The sequence below is a fragment of the Eptatretus burgeri genome, chromosome 24, assembly GCF_056783735.1.
Source record: "Eptatretus burgeri isolate ZD-2024b chromosome 24, Ebu_testis_v1, whole genome shotgun sequence".
Classification (NCBI taxonomy): Eukaryota; Metazoa; Chordata; class Myxini; order Myxiniformes; family Myxinidae; genus Eptatretus; species Eptatretus burgeri.
The window spans coordinates 243,945-255,656 of NC_140984.1; the positions used below are offsets into that span (position 1 = coordinate 243,945).

The 11,712-nt window shown below is 45.9% G+C and overlaps 1 protein-coding gene and 1 long non-coding RNA gene across 4 annotated transcripts in view; both read right to left on the reverse strand.

Annotated features, from left to right (window-relative positions):
- LOC147007814 (uncharacterized) overlaps positions 1-10,751 on the reverse strand; it is a 27,783-nt gene extending 17,032 nt beyond the window's left edge. The window contains exon 1 of the mRNA XM_085866332.1: positions 10,602-10,751. The gene's annotated coding sequence lies outside the window, so the exon portion shown is untranslated. The remainder of the gene's footprint in view (positions 1-10,601) is intronic.
- LOC147007808 (uncharacterized) overlaps positions 1-11,712 on the reverse strand; it is a 151,267-nt gene that overhangs the window by 110,551 nt on the left and 29,004 nt on the right. The gene's annotated exons all lie outside the window — the stretch shown is intronic.

The following is an 11,712-nucleotide window of genomic DNA, read 5'->3' on the forward strand; positions in this document are numbered from 1 at the left end:
ACACACACATACACTGTATACACACATACCTACACACATATACTGTATATACACACAAATACATCCACACATATAATGTATTGTTGTGGTTGACCAAATTCGCAAACCACCATTCAGGTCCCTTAGGTGAGATATCTCGGTAAGTATATGTGTAGTTAGGCCCAAACCCGTTGTCTAGAGGGAATAAATGTCATTCATGCGTGCTGCGACTCTTCAGGATAGCCGTTTTTCTTTTACTATCTTTATTTTGGACCAACCGCCATTATTACCACCACCAACCACGTCTCAACAGTCATCACAACATCAACCACCCACCACAACGCCGCTTCACCACAACAGCCACGACCTTTACCGTCACACCTCGCAACCGTCGCATCGCCACCGTTCTTGCGCCGCTTGTGGGTACCGGTATTGGATTCGTGCAGGGCGCGCGCCGAACAGCGTGTACAAAACCACGGACTTTCCGCAGAAAAACGGATCAAAAACGACTCACGCCCACTTTTGTTCCGTCCAATCGGTGAGCGAGGGGCGATTTGGCCCCGCCTCCAGGGCGTTGGAGGGCGGTCGCTATATGCAAATTCATGGATCAAAAAGCATTCACGCCCACTTTTTCTCGGGCCAATGGGGAGCGAGGTGAAAGGTCGAAGGCAGGGGGTCAAAGGCGAAGCCACGGGGCTTATATAAGCGGCTGCGTTCGTCAGAAAGGTAGTAGGTGTGCGTTGGACGGAGAGTGCAGTTGGGAGTTCGCGGAGTCGGAGTGAAGAGGACGGAGCTGTGGAGAGGCGGCGGCGGTGAAGGCAGACGAGGGGGTGCTCGCGTCGGTGCCGGGAGCTGCACACCAGAGAGGCCAGCAACGCGACCGAGGTGGAGGAGGAGACGCTCGCCGCGGGACCCGAGACAGGGTTATATCCTCCTTTCCCCGAGCATCAGCAACCCCCTCCTGTTTCCCCCCGATCTGAGATAGTGCGACAAAGGGGGCCCCCTTCCCACCCCCTGCCGGACACTGTCCGCGAGGCCCGCGGAGTTGAGGCACCACCGCCGCTCCGCGTCTCATCATCAGACGGGTAGGCCCGACACGGTCTCGGCCCCAGGCCTGCCTCCCCCCTCATCCTGGAGGGTGGTTCTCTTTTCTTTTGCTTTGGGAATGTGTGTTGTCGGCGCCGTCTGTGAAGTAAAATTGTATAAGTGTTGCCGTGTGCTCGCTTAGTCGGTATTAGATCTGCATTGTCGCATTTGCTTTTTGTCTTCTTCTTTTCTATGTGCTTTTGGTGGAATTGTATATGTGTGCTTTCCGTTCATCGCGAATAAATGTGCTTTATGTTGAACTGTTTTCCCGCTTCGCTTCGTCATTTCTTTCGTTGAATCCCCATCTTGCTTCACGTAAAGGGTTGGTCCTGGGCTAAGACGCCCAGGATCGAATCGAACCGTCGAGGCCGACGAATAACACCGCTCGGTTATCCCGATAGTACGGAACGGGTCGCTTAAGTGGCCCGTGTCCGAAGTCGACCTGCGGCGAGGTGCGATCGCCCGGTCTACCCTCCGTGTGGGTACTTAGGTAGGTCGAATTTGGCGAGCAACCCTATCCCACGCGGGGGCCGATTGGCTCGATCGCGGTGAGACCGAAAGGTCCACCCGTGACTGGTTCCCGGCGTTAGTCCGAGAGGGTCACGACTGGATTGTCCGTCCGGTGGGCGACGTGCCGCGATTCGAGTTACGTGGCCGTTCGCACGCCGGCGGGCGCGAATCCGCGACAGTATACACACACATACATACACACACTGTATGCAGACCCACACATATACTGTATACACACCCACAATATGCTGTATACACACCAACATATATACTGTATACACACATATACTGTATATACACACACACATATACACACACATACACAGATACATCCACACATATACACACACATACACTGCATACACACATACATACAGTGTACACACACATACACAGCATACACACACATAGATACACTGTATGCACACACATACATACACACATACACTGTATACACACATACACGATACACACACATACACTGTATACACACATACACTGTATATATACACACATACACTGTATATACACACATACACTGTATAAACATACACTGTCTGCACACACTGTATACACACTGTATACACACATACACTATACACACATGCACATACACTGTATACACACATACATACACAATATACTGTATACACACACTGCACACACACTGTATACACACATACACTATACACACACACATACACTGTATACACACATACATGCACACATATACTGAAGACAAACACACACTGTATACATACATACATACACTGTATATACACACACACATACACTGTATACACACATACATACACTGTATACACACATACATACACACATATACTGTATGCACACACAAATACATACACATATACTGTATACACACATACATACACACACACTGTATACAGATCCACACATATACTGTATACACACTCACAATATACTGTATACACATATACATACACACATACACTGTATACACACATACCTACACACATATACTGTATATACACACAAATACATCCACACATATAATGTATACACACACACATACATACACACACTGTATGCAGACCCACACATATACTGTTTTCACACCCACAATATGCTGTATACACACCAACATATATACTGTATACACACACATATACTGTATATACACACACACACATACACAGATACATCCACACATATACACACACATACACTGCATACACATACTGTATACACACACATATATACACCGTATACACACGCACACACACATATACTGTATACACACAAACACTGTCTACACACACATACATTGTATACACACACACACACACACACACACATATACGGTATCCACACACACATACATACACACATACACCGTATACATATACATACACACACATACACTGTATACACACATACATACAGTGTACACACACACATACACAGCATACACACACATAGATACACTGTATGCACACACATACATACACACATACACTGTATACACACATACACGATACACACACATACACTGTATACACACACATACACTGTATATATACACACACATACACTGTATATACACACATACACTGTATAAACATACACTGTCTGCACACACTGTATACACACACTGTATACACACATACACTATACACACATGCACATACACTGTATACACACATACATACACAATATACTGTATACACACACTGCACACACACTGTATACACACATACACTATACACACACACATACACTGTATACACACATACATGCACACATATACTGAATACAAACACACACTGTATACATACATACATACACTGTATATACACACACACATACACTGTATACACACATACATACACACATACAATGTATACACACATACATACACTGTATACACACATACATACACTGTATACACACATACATACACTGTATACACACACATACATCCACACACATACACTGTATACACACATACACTGTATACACAAACTGTAGACACACACATACACTGTATACACACACATACACACACGAATGTGGATACATACACACATGAAGGTGGATACACACACATTTCATGATAAATCAGTGAAACACTCACAGATCATTAAACATTGTCCTCGTTCAGAAAACCCTTCACTGTTGTTGTTTTCTCGGTTCAATCTCTCTCCTGTTGTGGGATAACCCAGGGTTCCCCTCCGAGGAGCGGTTACTACCTTTGGGGACACCGAGAACCACAGGGGAAGGTTCACCTTGATTTACCTGAGAAAGTAATTTTTTAACTTTCGATGTTCCTGAAGGTTTTTTTGCGTGTCGAGTATCGACTCAGCACTGGGATGAGGGGCAAAATTTTGGTGTCCTGTCTGTCTACCCTACATCACAGTCTCCTTTATTGTCCATCTACCCTACGTCACAGCGTTATTACGCGATGACGTAATTTGCTTTCACACCTTCTGAGACGTGTACGTAATGTCGTCAGAACGTACTGTGACGTCCACGGGACTTGAACAGTCCCACCAACGTAGAATGAGCCGAAACGATGGAGGCGGTTTATTTATTTATAACCCAAACATGGCGGTTCCAATCGCTTCTACCGCAAACGGGACGAGGAAGGTGGCACGAGTCGCTTTTCACTGAGTTGATGATGTTTATTCGTTTTTATTATTACCAGAAATAACAAGACTCGGCAAGAAGAGGGATCCGGGGCGATTCGACGGGATGGTGTGGGATCGGGCGTGGGGGAAACACAGACAATTCCAATGAATATACAGGTCTCAATCCCTCTAAGGCGCCAAGCACACACACACACACACACACACACACACACACACACACACACACACACACACACACACACACACACACACACACACACAAACACACACACACACACACACACACACATACACACAATGTATACACACATACATACACACATACACTGTATACACACATACATACACACATATACTGTATGCACACACAAATACATACACACATATACTGTATACACACACACACACATACATACACACACTGTATACAGATCCACACATATACTGTATACACACTCACAATATACTGTATACACATATACATACACACACATACACTGTATACACACATACCTACACACATATACTGTATATACACACAAATACATCCACACATATAATGTATTGTTGTGGTTGACCAAATTCGCAAACCACCATTCAGGTCCCTCAGGTGAGATATCTCGGTAAGTATATGTGTAGTTAGGCCCAAACCCGTTGTCTAGAGGGAATAAATGTCATTCATGCGTGCTGCGACTCTTCAGGATAGCCGTTTTTCTTTTACTATCTTTATTTTGGACCAACCGCCATTATTACCACCACCAACCACGTCTCAACAGTCATCACAACATCAACCACCCACCACAACGCCGCTTCACCACAACAGCCACGACCTTTACCGTCACACCTCGCAACCGTCGCATCGCCACCGTTCTTGCGCCGCTTGTGGGTACCGGTATTGGATTCGTGCAGGGCGCGCGCCGAACAGCGTGTACAAAACCACGGACTTTCCGCAGAAAAACGGATCAAAACGACTCACGCCCACTTTTGTTCCGTCCAATCGGTGAGCGAGGGCGATTTGGCCCCGCCTCCAGGGCGTTGGAGGGCGGTCGCTATATGCAAATTCATGGATCAAAAAGCATTCACGCCCACTTTTTTCGGGCCAATGGGGAACGAGGTGAAAGGTCGAAGGCAGGGGGTCAAAGGCGAAGCCACGGGGCTTATATAAGCGGCTGCGTTCGTCAGAAAGGTAGTAGGTGTGCGTTGGACGGAGAGTGCAGTTGGGAGTTCGCGGAGTCGGAGTGAAGAGGACGGAGCTGTGGAGAGGCGGCGGCGGTGAAGGCAGACGAGGGGGTGCTCGCGTCGGTGCCGGAGCTGCACACCAGAGAGGCCAGCAACGCGACCGAGGTGGAGGAGGAGAGACGCCGCCGCGGGACCCGAGACAGGGTTATATCCTCCTTTCCCCCGAGCATCAGCAACCCCTCCTGTTTCCCCCGATCTGAGATAGTGCGACAAAGGGGGCCCCTTCCCCACCCCCTGCCGGACACTGTCCGCGAGGCCCGCGGAGTTGAGGCACCACCGCGCTCCGCGTCTCATCATCAGACGGGTAGGCCCGACACGGTCTCGGCCCCAGGCCTGCCTCCCCCCTCATCCTGGAGGGTGGTTCTCTTTTCTTTTGCTTTGGGAATGTGTGTTGTCGGCGCCGTCTGTGAAGTAAAATTGTATAAGTGTTGCCGTGTGCTCGCTTAGTCGGTATTAGATCTGCATTGTCGCATTTGCTTTTTGTCTTCTTCTTTTCTATGTGCTTTTGGTGGAATTGTATATGTGTGCTTTCCGTTCATCGCGAATAAATGTGCTTTATGTTGAACTGTTTTCCCGCTTCGCTTCGTCATTTCTTTCGTTGAATCCCCATCTTGCTTCACGTAAAGGGTTGGTCCTGGGCTAAGACGCCCAGGATCGAATCGAACCGTCGAGGCCGACGAATAACACCGCTCGGTTATCCGCGATAGTACGGGAACGGGTCGCTAAGTGGCCCGTGTCCGAAGTCGACCTGCGGCGAGGTGCGATCGCCCGGTCTACCCTCCGTGTGGGTACTTAGGTAGGTCGAATTTGGCGAGCAACCCTATCCCACGCGGGGGCCGATTGGCTCGATCGCGGTGAGACCGAAAGGTCCACCCGTGACTGGTTCCCGGCGTTAGTCCGAGAGGGTCACGACTGGATTGTCCGTCCGGTGGGCGACGTGCCGCGATTCGAGTTACGTGGCCGTTCGCACGCCGGCGGGCGCGAATCCGCGACAGTATACACACACATACATACACACACTGTATGCAGACCCACACATATACTGTATACACACCCACAATATGCTGTATACACACCAACATATATACTGTATACACACACATATACTGTGTATACACACACACATACACAGATACATCCACACATATACACACACATACACTGCATACACACATACATACAGTGTACACACACACATACACAGCATACTCACACATAGATACACTGTATGCACACACATACATACACACATACACTGTATACACACATACACGATACACACATACACTGTATACACACATACACTGTATATATACACACATACACTGTATATACACACATACACTGTATAAACATACACTGTCTGCACACACTGTATACACACTGTATACACACATACACTATACACACATGCACATACACTGTATACACACATACATACACAATATACTGTATACACACACTGCACACACACTGTATACACACATACACTATACACACACATACACTGTATACACACATACATGCACACATATACTGAATACAAACACACACTGTATACATACATACATACACTGTATATACACACACACATACACTGTATACACACATACATACACACATACACTGTATACACACATACATACACACATATACTGTATGCACACACAAATACATACACATATACTGTATACACACATACATACACACACACTGTATACAGATCCACACATATACTGTATACACACTCACAATATACTGTATACACATATACATACACTGTATACACACATACCTACACACATATACTGTATATACACACAAATACATCCACACATATAATGTATACACACACACATACATACACACACTGTATGCAGACCCACACATATACTGTATACACACCCACAATATGCTGTATACACACCAACATATATACTGTATACACACACATATACTGTATATACACACACACACATACACAGATACATCCACACATATACACACACATACACTGCATACACATACTGTATACACACACATATATACACCGTATACACACGCACACACACATATACTGTATACACACATATACTGTCTACACACACATACATTGTATACACACACACACACACACACACATATACGGTATCCACACACACATACATACACACATACACCGTATACATATACATACACACATACACTGTATACACACATACATACAGTGTACACACACACATACACAGCATACACACACATAGATACACTGTATGCACACACATACATACACACATACACTGTATACACACATACACGATACACACACATACACTGTATACACACACATACACTGTATATATACACACACATACACTGTATATACACACATACACTGTATAAACATACACTGTATACACACACTGTATACACACATACACTATACACACATGCACATACACTGTATACACACATACATACACAATATACTGTATACACACACTGTATACACACATACACTATACACACACATACACTGTATACACACATACATGCACACATATACTGAATACAAACACACACTGTATACATACATACATACACTGTATATACACACACACATACACTGTATACACACATACATACACACATACAATGTATACACACATACATACACTGTATACACACATACATACACTGTATACACACATACATACACTGTATACACACACATACATCCACACACATACACTGTATACACACATACACTGTATACACAAACTGTAGACACACACATACACTGTATACACACACATACACACACGAATGTGGATACATACACACATGAAGGTGGATACACACACATTTCATGATAAATCAGTGAAACACTCACAGATCATTAAACATTGTCCTCGTTCAGAAAACCCTTCACTGTTGTTGTTTTCTCGGTTCAATCTCTCTCCTGTTGTGGGATAACCCAGGGTTCCCCTCCGAGGAGCGGTTACTACCTTTGGGGACACCGAGAACCACAGGGGAAGGTTCACCTTGATTTACCTGAGAAAGTAATTTTTTTAACTTTCGATGTTCCTGAAGGTTTTTTTGCGTGTCGAGTATCGACTCAGCACTGGGATGAGGGGCAAAATTTTGGTGTCCTGTCTGTCTACCCTACATCACAGTCTCCTTTTTATTGTCCATCTACCCTACGTCACAGCGTTATTACGCGATGACGTAATTTGCTTTCACACCTTCTGAGACGTGTACGTAATGTCGTCAGAACGTACTGTGACGTCCACGGGACTTGAACAGTCCCACCAACGTAGAATGAGCCGAAACGATGGAGGCGGTTTATTTATTTATAACCCAAACATGGCGGTTCCAATCGCTCTACCGCAAACGGGACGAGGAAGGTGGCACGAGTCGCTTTTCACTGAGTTGATGATGTTTATTCGTTTTTATTATTACCAGAAATAACAAGACTCGGCAAGAAGAGGGATCCGGGGCGATTCGACGGGATGGTGTGGGATCGGGCGTGGGGAAAAACACAGACAATTCCAATGAATATACAGTTCTCAATCCCTCTAAGGCGCCAAGCACACACACACACACACACACACACACACACACACACACACACACACACACACACACACACACACACACACACACACACAAAACGTAGCTATTTCTGGTGGTCAGGCTGGACCGTGGTGTGGACGCAACTGTCCCTGGATCGGCGTCGGACGAGCTGGCCTTGCTCTCGTCAGGGGGGCAGGAGAAACCGTGGTGCTGTCGACCTCCTGGTCTTGGCCCAAGTCCGCTCACAGCCGCCAGGGAACCAGTTCTGGCGCCAAGTTGCGAGCAGGAGAGGGAGGCAGGTCTGCCCGCCGTTCGACCCCGTACTCCGAGTCAGCAGAACCCCAGAGCCAACCAAGGTGAGGCACGAGGCTCGGCAAGGCTCCAAGACACGATCAAGAACACGATCGATTCAGCACAACAAAAAGGACGCTCTCTCCCGCCACACGGAACCACACCAAAAAAACACGATCGTTCTGGTTGTAATCTTCTTCTTCTTCCTTTTTTGACCCCGAACAGAACCTTTTTATCCTTCGTCCTCGTCACTCCCAATCGAGCCGTTTATTGGCCCACCGCCATCGCCTTCCGCCAATCGTGATCACGGGGCGGAGCCATCCGCCGCACTGTCCTGTGACGTCACGGCCAGTCTTCAGAGAATACCAAAAGGGGTTTACGCAGACACACTTACCCTATCCCGTGTCCCTATCTAATTACGTGACATTTATCATTTCCCCCTTGAAGAAATGAACATTTACTAGACAACTTATCACCACTGAATTGCTACTTATTACATCGAGATCCTGGTAAACTCGAACAGCATGGCATACCTAATTAAACATCCTAATTACCCTTTGAATGCATACCCCCCCCCTCAAACGTAACAGTACGATTTGTCTCACAAGCAGCCATCTTGTTGTTTTGTCAAGCCTTGTAGGCCGGAATATTTATGAGGCCTGATCGTCTCATTGACGAGTTAGGAAAAGGGGAGAGCAGAGGTTGAGAGAGTTGCAAGAAGGAAAGCTATTTTTACGAAGAGAGAAACAAAAGAAGAGCGACGAGGAGTGCAAATGGCGCCGCGGTGAGGGTGCTTTGCGCCGGACCCTGAGCCTTAACCCAGGCCCAGCGCCATTTTCTCGTCAGTTTAAAAAAAAAGAAGAAAAGTTTCTTCATTAGTTTAATGTTCAGTGAATTCTGGAAACTTTTGTTTTGTTGCGTGTCAATCGTTAGATCCGACTAAGCATGGGGATGCCGCTGGTAATTTTATATATTTATAATAAAATGTATAAAAGTATGACTGGAATGATTGTTATTAGAACACATTTGCTTTTTGTATAATTAAAGTCAGAAGCATTTAATAATGATAAAAATTAAAAACCATTGAATTTGATGTTGTTATCCTGCATTACATGTCACTCACTCTGTGATCTTAATCCCACAACACTAATTTATCAAAACCTTGTCTTAGATACAGATTCCTGTTTTCGCATCTCTGTTGCATCATAAACGCACAATGGCTCGACACACAATGCATGGACTTCCACTTGTTTTTCCACAAAGGAAGGCGACGCTGGATTCACTTACCAAGTGAAGAGACTTCGTGATTAAGGACACGGGGCTGTGGGGGACGCGCATCCAAACACGAAGGAAGCGATTTTCCCTCTTTCGAGGCTTCAACCAAAAATCACCGCAGTAATCATCGCGAGATCTCGTTGATGACGACGTGAGGATGACGTCACGCGGTGGTTGTTGTTGTTGTTGAAAGGTTTTTTTTTAATTTCAACCTCCTTCCGGTTTCTCCTCGGGCTCGATCCTTCTCTCATTTGGGTCCGAAGTCCTCACGGAGGTCTCATCAGTCCCACTCGGTATTGTCCGTGCCGTGTCTGTATCGATTATGATTTACATTCACCTCAGGCTCACGGAGGATCTTCCACATGAATGGCATGATGCGGGACAGACACGTCCGCCACGTAATTACTGATCCACGGGAACATATCGGACCCAAGACATGTTTGAAATATCGGACTATTCGCCGCTGTCTCGTTTTTGGCCCAATCTCTCAATGGTGAAGAATAACTTCAAAAATTAAATAATTCTCCTATCCGGATCCGGATTCGGATCTTCACCAAAATCTCATTGATTAGTCCTCGCCACACACACAACGTGTCCACCAAGTTTGGTCCGAATCCGTCCACAACTTCTGGAGATATCCTGTACACAAACACACAAACTTATCTTGTTCGTGTCACCCACCCCAAACTCATCCGCCATGTTTTGTCATCATCCGTCCATAACTTGTTGAAATGTCACAATACGTCTCGTTTTTGGTCCCATCTCTCAGTGATGAAGAATCACTTTAAAGAGGTCACATCGTCGCTGTCCGTGTTCGTGTTCCTTCGAAGCTCCGATGGGAGTCATCACGTGGCACCTCGTGTTTGTCCTCGCCCTCCCGGAGCATCTCGAGTGTGTCGATGGGTGAGAGGACCGCACACCTGTATCAAGGTTACGGTCTCCTCCGTCAGGGGTGACGGTGGAGGGACTGCTTTGCCGTGTTTCTGGTCGAAACGTTGAGTCATTCGGTGCAACGATAGGTTGGAGTACTCATGACATGGATCCTGTTAATACAATCTCCAAACACCCATCGTTGCTATGGTGATGTTCTACCCACTTCAGTACCCGACATCATATTCCTCAC